Below are 9,755 nucleotides of genomic sequence, written 5' to 3'. Positions count from 1 at the left end.
TGTTAGGTGGATGCTATGGTATCCTAGGTGGTTGCTAGGTTGTTGGTAGGTGGATGCGATGGTATCCTAGGTGGTTGCTAGGTTGTTGGTAGATGGATGCGATGGTATCCTAGGTGGTTGCTAGGTTGTTGGTAGGTGGATTCTATGGTTTCCTAGGTGGTTGCTAGGGTGTTGTTAGGTGAATGCTATGGTATCCTAGGCGGTTGCTAGGGTATTGTTAGGTGAATGCTATGGTATCCTAGGTGGTTGCTAGGGTGTTGTTAGGTGGATGCTATGGTATCCTAGTTGGTTGCTAGGTTGTTATTAGGTGGATGCTATGGTATCCTAGTTGGTTGCTAGGGTATTGTTAGGTGGTCGCTATGGTATCCTAGGTGATTGCTAGGGTATTGTTAGATGAATCCTATGGTATCCTGGGTGGTTGCTAGGGTTTTGTTAGGTGGTCGCTATGATATCCTAGGTGATTGCTAGGGTGTTGTTAGGTGGTCGCTACAATATCCTAGGTGATTGCTAGGGTGTTGTTAGGTGGTCGCTATGATATCCTAGGTGGTTGCTAGGGTGTTGTTAGGTGGTCACTATGATATCCTAGGTGGTTGCTAGGGTATTGTTAGGTTGTCGCTATGATATCTTAGGTGGTTGCTAGGGTGTTGTTAGGTGGATTCTGTGGTATCCTAGGTGGTTGCTAGGGTGCTGTTAGGTGGATTCTATGGTATCCTAGGTGGCTGGTAGGGTGTTGTTAGGTGGTTGCTGTGATTTTCAATGTGGTTGCTAGGGTGTTGCTAAGTAGTTGCTGTTGTGTCTCTGGAGGCTGCTAGGGTACTGTTAAATAGTTGCTATGATATCACTAGGGGTTGCTAGAATATTGGTAGGTGGTTTCTGTGATACTCAAGCTAGTCGCTAGGGTGTTCCAGATGATTGCCAAGATGTTTCAGGTGGTTACGATGGCATAACTAAGTGGTTACTATTGTATTCCAGGTGGTTGCTAGGTGGTTGCTAGGTGGTACCAGTCGTATCTCTATTGGTTGCTAGGGTGTTGCTAGATGGGTATAGTGGTGTTCCAGGTGATTGCTAGGGTGTTGCTATGTTGTTCATGTGGTATCCCAGATGGTTGCTATGGTCTTGCTAGGTTGCTGTGGTATCCCACATAGGTAACAGGGTGTTGCTAGGTGGTTGCACTGGTGTTTCAAATGATTGCTGTGATGTTGCTGTATGGTTGCTATTGCATCTTTAACGATTGCTAGGTGGCTGCTATGATATCCCACATGGTTAGTAGGGTGTCCTTGCATCATCCTGATAACTAAGCTCATCTTAGTTTTTGTAATGAAAGAGCATTATAAGTACCAAATTCATAGACCACCGATGACAACAGCATTTTTAAATGTATTTTTGTCTTAGGAAATGAGATATAAAACCAAATAGATAGAGAGAGAGTAGATACTCTACTCTGTGACGGGATCTCACTTTTACATCTGCCACTGGTTCATCTTTTGACTCCAATAGGACCTTCAGATTCAAACACTGGCACACTGATAATGAACTGAAAGCATGAGGCAATAGCAGAAAGCAATGGTTGTTAGTCACTGTAATACAAAATACAAAATTCAGGAGACTGTGTGTTCATTTGCATATTGAGCATTTTAAATCAAGCAATTCAAATGTGGCTCAGCCAGTCAGATTTTAATAATATATAGATAAAATGAAGTGAAAACTCCAGCTTTACGACAGCGCAAGTTTCTGCTAATGTCCCTATGGGATTTCTAATAGTATGTTAGCGCTAAGCTAGTACTGCTGCACACAAACATTTTTAGCAGGTCTATATTAAACACACTGAAGCTTGTAAAAGTGATTCCATATGTTTTATCTGAAGCTTGTAACAGACATTAACATATATTTGAGCTTGTAGCAGGTTTACTGTGGCTCTCTCAGTAAAGAGTTTTCCATTAACAACAACTGAATAAAACGTGTTTAAAATACGACCCATTTTCATATTCAGTGACGTATCTAAACGTTTAAAAATATGGTGCTTCAAAGGTTCTTTAGTAAAGAAAATGGCTCTATACAGAACCATGAACACTCAAAGAACCCTTTGGATGATTAAAAGTTTTTTTTTACATCATGAAAGCATTCTTCAGATTGATGGAACATGTGCATGAATATGCTATAGATGGTTCTATATAGAACCTTTTTGGAAATGGTTCTATATAGCACCCAAAAGGGATCTTATATTGTTACAGTGTCAGGCTTGTAACTGAAGAAAAGCCCTTTTGGGTGCTATATAGATCCGTCTATAGCACATTCATGCATATTCTCCATCAATCCGAAGAACCCTTTCATGATGCAAAGAACCCTTTAATCATGCAAAGGGTTCTTTGAGTGTTCATGGATCTATATAGAACTATTTTCTTTACTAAAGAACCCTTGAAGCACCATCTTTTGTAAGAGTGTAGAACTTCCAGAAGGCCTAAAGTGATGTTTTTTGACAGAAAATTGGTCCTATTGTCAAGTAAAACATGTCCATGTTCATCCATAACATTATGTGATACAAAGAAACAAAATAATCAAGTCTATTAGAGATTATTGAACTAATTAACTCCTAACGGCTTGATAGAAGATGATTTAGGCCTGCCGTTAGCACCATGCCAATTGGTAAGGTATAAGCTTCCATTACCTGTTAGGTACATTAACCTCGTAGTTTCAGTGCAAAACTAAAGAAGCAAACTTCAGACACTAAGCATGTCTTGGCTGACTGATTATGTTTAGAGTAAGGGGGCAAATCTGACTTCTAAATGAGATATTTTGCTGAACTATCGCTCTAAAGGGGAACGGGTTTATCTGTTCTTGCGTGTTGGTATGTGGTGTTTGCTGAAGGACTGGGAGAAGGTGCAGTAATGCTGCAGGTGACTGAGTGGTACTGATGCAGGTGCAGCAGGCCGTATGTCTGTTTGTGTGTTCTTGTCTTTGGCCTGAGTGTGACGGTCCTGTCCTGCAGGAACATCTCCACTTCACTGAGCTAACACATGATTCACACTGCAGCACTGAGTCGAACTCACAGAGCTCTAGTTCAGACAGAGGAGAGAACAGCTTTACAAAGACACCCCAGAGTGTTTTAAAGCCAGAAGAACCAGCAAACCACATAATACATGTTGTATATGGTTGTTTATGAAAATGGTTCTATAGAACACCAAAGAGGGTTCTTCTCTTGTTACCAGCTTGACGTCATTTTCAGAACCATGCACAACACGTTCTCCATCAATCTGAAGAACCATTTCACCATGCAAAAGAACTGTTGGTAACACTTTCTATGAATGTTGCATTTGTAAGCATCTATAAACACATTTATAACATGTTATAATGTATTCATAAGGCATTATAAACATGGTTATAAATATTTATAAAAAAGAATTACACTGAATTACACTTTATAGCCATGTTTATCATACATTATGAATTGTTAATATAATGCATTATAAGTAGTGTTAATAACATGTTATAATGTCAGTGCCAAAGAAGTCAGTCCCAGCTTGGAGAGTGTAAAGTAAAGACAAATACCAAGCTAACGGTGGTGTACATTACCTTTCCCACATTGGGTAAAACACTGATGGCAGCTCTAGTTTAAACTCTGACATTTGAAGCCTGTAATGTGCTTTATTGTGTATGTTTTAGTGTTTCAGTAAATCCTTCAGTAAATACTTCAACTTGAAGCCTCACTCTGAACACTGGAGGAGGCTTTAGTACAGTACGCTTCACTTTACTTAGAGCGGACAAATACGACTTATGAGCTCTTATAACTTGTTATGATCAGTACTTATCATGTATTATGTTATTCATAATGCATAATAAGCATGGCTATAATGTATAATGCATTTTTATAACTATTTATAGCTATGATTATAATGTCTTATGAATGCATTATAGCATGTTATGAATGTGTTTATAGATGCTTACAAAGGTGACATTCATAGAAAGTGTTACCGAACCGTTTAAGCATGAAATGGTTCTAAATAGAACAACTGCCTTTATTAAAGAACCTCCTCAGAAATATCTCCTGGAAAACGAATAATTTGTACTTCATAGTTTTGTTTGGAAATTAAACAAAAGGATGGTGGTCTCTGACTTCTGCACAGCATTGTTTATCTTAATTTCTCAATTTCAATACTCCTTAATTAACAAATTATTTATGATACTGTACAATATTACGGAGGTGGGAACAAGTCACTAAGTTGCAAGTAACAAGTAAGTCTCAACATAGTCGAGTCTCGATTCAAGTCCCGAGTCAGTACAGGCGAGTCTCAATTTGAGTCCCAAGTCAATAGTCCTAATCTTCGAGTCCTAAACAAGTCAGTCTGCATTATTTGGCTAATTTAAGGCCAAAACACTGAATAATGGTAACTGTAGCCTTTTAATGACGCATTAGCAGTGAATGGCTGTTTATTAATTTTTGATTATTATTATTATTATTTTTACCCTTCCAACTAAAATGCAAAATCCATGGTACACAGATAACCATGACAGGCACACTGTAACTACACATGAAAAGAATTTTGAAAGTACTACTGAACTTAATTAAAAAAAAAAAACTTTATATTGGTGGCGAACTTGAGCTCTAACGCTTCTCTTGTCCTCTGAAATAAAATAAACCGAGCATAAACACAGTGACAGACATCTGACGATGTTGCTGTTTATTCAATTTACGGCAGGAAACGAATTCATTCACAAGAAAAGCAACCAACTCTGTAGCCGTCTGCAGACTCTCCACATTTCACATTTCCGCCACTTTGAGTCTCGAGTCTTTCTGAGTCATGAAGCTCAAGTCCGAGTCAGAGTCTGAGTCACTGGTGTCGAAGTCAAAGTCGAGTCCCAAGTCTTTCTCGATTTTCTCGAGTCTAAAGTCATCAAATACACTACAAGCTTTGCTGTTTCCGAGTGAACAGCAGAAATAGCCACTCCAAACGCACATCCACTCCATAGCAGACACTCAACCAAACCCACACCCCAACAGAAAATGACACAATAAACACATATAACACCACTTACGCCAACAAAAAGCACAACAACAACAATAAGCAGTCCCTTTCTTAGGGAGGGTGCATGTTTCCCATGAGCCTCTTGATACGTCCTTTTTGCGTAAGATATTATACAGTATTTTTTCAATGATGCTGAGGTCTGGGCTTTTAGATGGACAGTCCATTGACACCCCAGAGTCCAGACCTCAACACCACTGAACGTGTTTGATTACTTCAGAAAATGATCAACCAGCTTCTAAGACTGAACTTTGGAGGTGTGTCTGTAGATTCTTTGAGGAACTGAAAGTGAGTCTCCTGAAACTGAAAAATGGAAACTGGAATAGAGGTGAAGAGTGACTCACTGAACACTTTAGTTGTTGAGGCTTCTGTGGAACTTTCTGTGAAATACTTGTTTCCTGCTGTTTTCCTGATGCTGAAAAATGAATAACTTGTACTGAATGGCCCTTTTGACTGGAAATTGTCCTGCATATATTTGTACAACATATTTGGCTGGACAGCAACATGACTTTGAAGTTGTTTTCTCATTTTCACTGCTCTCCAACAGTTACTCATCTTGTTTGGGCTTAATGTGCCCAAGAAAACATTAATACATCTATAATGTTTAAACAATATTCAGTAACACCTTACTGCAGGGTGCTGGTCATAAGGCTACATAACACTTACATAAGCTTGTCATGACAACTGACATAGTCCTACATAAATGTTTATGAATGCTTATTCCAATAGGCGTCATCTGTCATAAACACTACTTTAGCTAACTTTGATCAAAACTGGCAAATGTTACCTTTATAATGAATGATGCCTATTGGAATAAGTATATATAAACACTTTTGTAGGGTTATGTCAGTTGATATGACAAGCTTATGTAGGTGTCATGTAGCCTTAAGGATAGTACCCTACAGTAAAGTGTTACCCAATATTCTCTCTTATAAGGATTGTAGTGAGGCTACACTCTTTAAAAAGATGGTTCTTCAAGAGTTCTTTAGTAAAATTAAATGGTTCTATATGAAACCACGAACACTCAACGAAGTCTTTGTATGATTATTGGGTTCTTTGCTCCGTGAAAGTGTTCTTCAGACAGAGTGCCTTTTAAAAGAGTTCCATATAGCACAGGGTTCTTGGGGTTTTTGTATTGTTATGATGTCAAGCTTGTAACAATAGAAGAAATTTCGGTAACACTTTCTATGAATGTCACCTTTGTAAGCATCTATAAACACATTCATAATATGTTATAATGCATTCATAAGACATTATAAACATAGCTATAAATATTTATAAAAATGCATTATACATTATAGCCATGCTTATTATGCATTATGAATTGTTAATATAATACATTATAAGTACTGTTCATAACAAGTTATAAGAGCTCATAAGTTGTATTTGTCAAAGAAACGTGAAGCGTACTGTACTAAAGCCTCCTCCAGTGTTAAGAGTGAGGCTTCAAGTTGAAGTATTTACTGAAGGATTTACTGAAACACTAAAACATTCACAGTAAAGCTCATTACAGGCTTCAAATGTCAGAGTTTAAACTAGAGCTGCCATCAGTGTTTTACCCAATGTGGGAAAGGTAATGTACACCACCGTTAGCTTGGCATTTGTCTTTACTTTACGCTCTCCAAGCTGGGACTGACTTCTTTGGCACTGGCATTATAACATGTTATTAACACTATTTATAATGCATTATATTAACAATTCATAATGTATCATAAACATGGCTATAAAGTGTAATTCAGTGTAATTCTTTTTTATAAAGATTTATAACCATGTTTATAATGCCTTATGAATACATCATAACATGTTATAAATGTGTTTATAGATGCTTACAAAGGTGACATTCATAGAAAGTGTTACCAAAAAACGATATTTGGCGCTATGTAGAACTCTTCTATTTTCTTTACTAAAAAACCCTTGTAGGAGCATCTTTTTCAAGTGTGTAGGCTTTAAGGAAAATGGACTTGTTCTGCTTTTCTTTTTAAGCTCTGTATTAAAACACATGTTTGTTTCCCCCCTTCAGCTAAACAAAAGCTCATGTGTAAAACATCTGGGCTGGAAAGGTGAGGATCTGCTGCTGCTGACATACTCGAACAATCAGGGCTGCTCAGGAGTCATAGAACGTTCGTTTAGTCTGAGACTCCACGTCCAAAAGACTCCCACCTGCTCTGATCCGGCCAAGACACTGTTACACAACACAGCTGCAGTAATGATTGTAGACACCAGCGTTTCTTCTGAAATGAAGGGTATTAATAGTGAGTTTGTGCTGCAGTAACAGCCTCTACTCTTCTGGGAAGGCTTTACACCAGATGTTGGAACATTGCTGTGAGGATTTGATTGAGCATTAGTGAGGTCAGGTACTGATGTTGGATAGTCAGTTCTGCATTACTCCAACTCATCCCAAAGATACTGGATGGAGCTCCATCACTTCACAGGACGAAGTTCCGCTGCTCCACAGCCCAATGCTGGGGGGCTTTATACCCCTCTAGCCCACGCTTGGCATTGGACATGTATGTAGAGTGCCGTGAAAAAGTATTTGCCCCCTTCTGATTTTGCATATTAGTCACACTTCATTGTTTCAGATCTTCAAACAAAATTCAAAGTAAGACAAAATCAAACTGAGTCAAAATAAAATACATTTTGTAAGTTATCGTTTTATGTATTAAAAATGTAGATAAATCCAACAATGAAAAAGTAATTGTCCTCTCAGTCACTCAATCAACCAAACTTAGTTGATAATTGGGAGTTAGACCAGACACACCCAGGCTTGGTTACTGCCAGCCCTGTTTAATCTATACTTCACTTAAATACAACCTTTCCAACAATGTGAAGTACATTAAAATGTCTCAACAAGCAGCAAAAAAAAAATTGCGTAAGAGCCACAAAAAGGTATTGAAACATATCTGTCTGGAAAGGGTTACAAAGCCATTTCTAAGACTCTGGGATTCCAGCAAACCACAGCCATTATCTCCAAAACAGAGAAAAACTCAAACAGTGGTTAATCTTCCCAGAAGTGGTCAGCCTACTAAAACTCTTTCAACAACACAGCAAACCTCATCCAGGATGTCACAAAATAACCCAGATGAACATTTAAGGAACTGAAGGCCTCACTCGCCTCAGATAAGTTCAGTGTTCATGGTTCCACTATTACAAAGAGACTGGGCAAAAAAAAACTTTTTGGCAGAGAAGGGTTCCATCACATCTGCTGTAAAACTAACGCAGCATTCTGCAGTAAGAACTTCATACCAGCAGTAAAACATGGCGGTGGTAGTGTGATGATATGACGATGCTTGGCTCTTCAGCGCCTGGGTGACTTGCCATAATTGACAGAACCATGAATTCTGCTGTCTGCCAGAAAATCCTGCAGGACAGTGTTTGATTATTTGTGTTTGACTGTCTGTGATCTGAAGCTCAGGTGCTTTTGGTTTATGCAGAAAGGCAACAATCTGAAGCACAAGAGCACTTCTGATTCACTTCTGGATGGCTCAAAAAAAAAGGTTTTGGAGTGGCCTAGTAAAAATCCTGACTTAAAATCCATTGAGAAGCTGTTTCAGCACCTTAAACGAGTAGTTGAATTAATTGAACCTTTTAGCCAACTGTGTCTGAACACATCAGAATTAGACCTCTGCATTTAACCAATCCGTGCAGTGAAACACCACATACACACTCAAGGGCACTTCAGTCATGTACTGTCAGCTGAGGGGATCGAACCAGCAACCTTCCGATCACAAGGCTTGTTCCCTAACCTCCCACAACTGCCCTGTAATTGGCATTGTCAGAACTCTAATAGCTTTTCAGCAATTCCTATTTTGTCTTATATGGTGCTCTGCCATTCAACCAGGAGACGGCGCTCTGCATCCCTGTACATTGCTTGGAGAAACACTAGTTTCAAGGCCTGAGCATGGCATCAACTAGACATACATTTTTTGTCATGGTTCTTCACTGATCCTCAGGTACTGAAAAATGTTTCTTAAACACTTCAGTTCACTATGTTTTAAATGAAAGTATGCATGGGTGTAACGCAACCAGACCTGTCAGACACGTGTGTTTAAATAGACTTTACTAGGGTTCAAGAGAGGCGTAGCTGAAAAACAGTCCAAGGGCAAAGACAAAAAACAGAGTTCAAAAATACTGGAAACAGGTACGGTACACAGGTAGAACAACACAAGGAATAACAGTCATTAGCTCTATGGAGAGATACAATATCTCACAAAGTGCTAAGCTAAAAGCCTGGGCTTATATACTAAACAGACAACATGATTTGACACAGGTGATTATCATCAATACTCAGGCAAGGAAGAACGGTGATTGGTTGGCACTGGTGGTGAGACTGTCAGGTGATCTCCCAGAGGTACATGGTGCGCCGGTCAGGTGATCTCCCAGAGGATTCTGGGAGATCGAGTGCTTAGTGAGAGCAGGGTCCGTGGGATGCATGACAATGGAATAATGTAGCATGTAAATATATGCCTATGTATATATATGAATATATATATATATATATATATATATATATATATATATATATATATATATATATATATATATATATATGTATGAATTTCTAAATAGCTCACAAATATGGTGTCAGAACAGAAAATAAAAAGGGATCATTCTATCTTTCTGAAAGTGAAGAATTAAAAAGTATTAATACAGAAATAAACTTATGCTGGCTTCAACTACACATACATTTTTGTCTTGTTTCTTCAAAGATCCTCAGTTCCACAGTGCTGCCCAGCCCGC

Source organism: Colossoma macropomum, unplaced genomic scaffold (genome assembly GCF_904425465.1).
Source record: "Colossoma macropomum unplaced genomic scaffold, Colossoma_macropomum, whole genome shotgun sequence".
Classification (NCBI taxonomy): Eukaryota; Metazoa; Chordata; class Actinopteri; order Characiformes; family Serrasalmidae; genus Colossoma; species Colossoma macropomum.
This window is presented reverse-complemented; position numbering follows the sequence as displayed.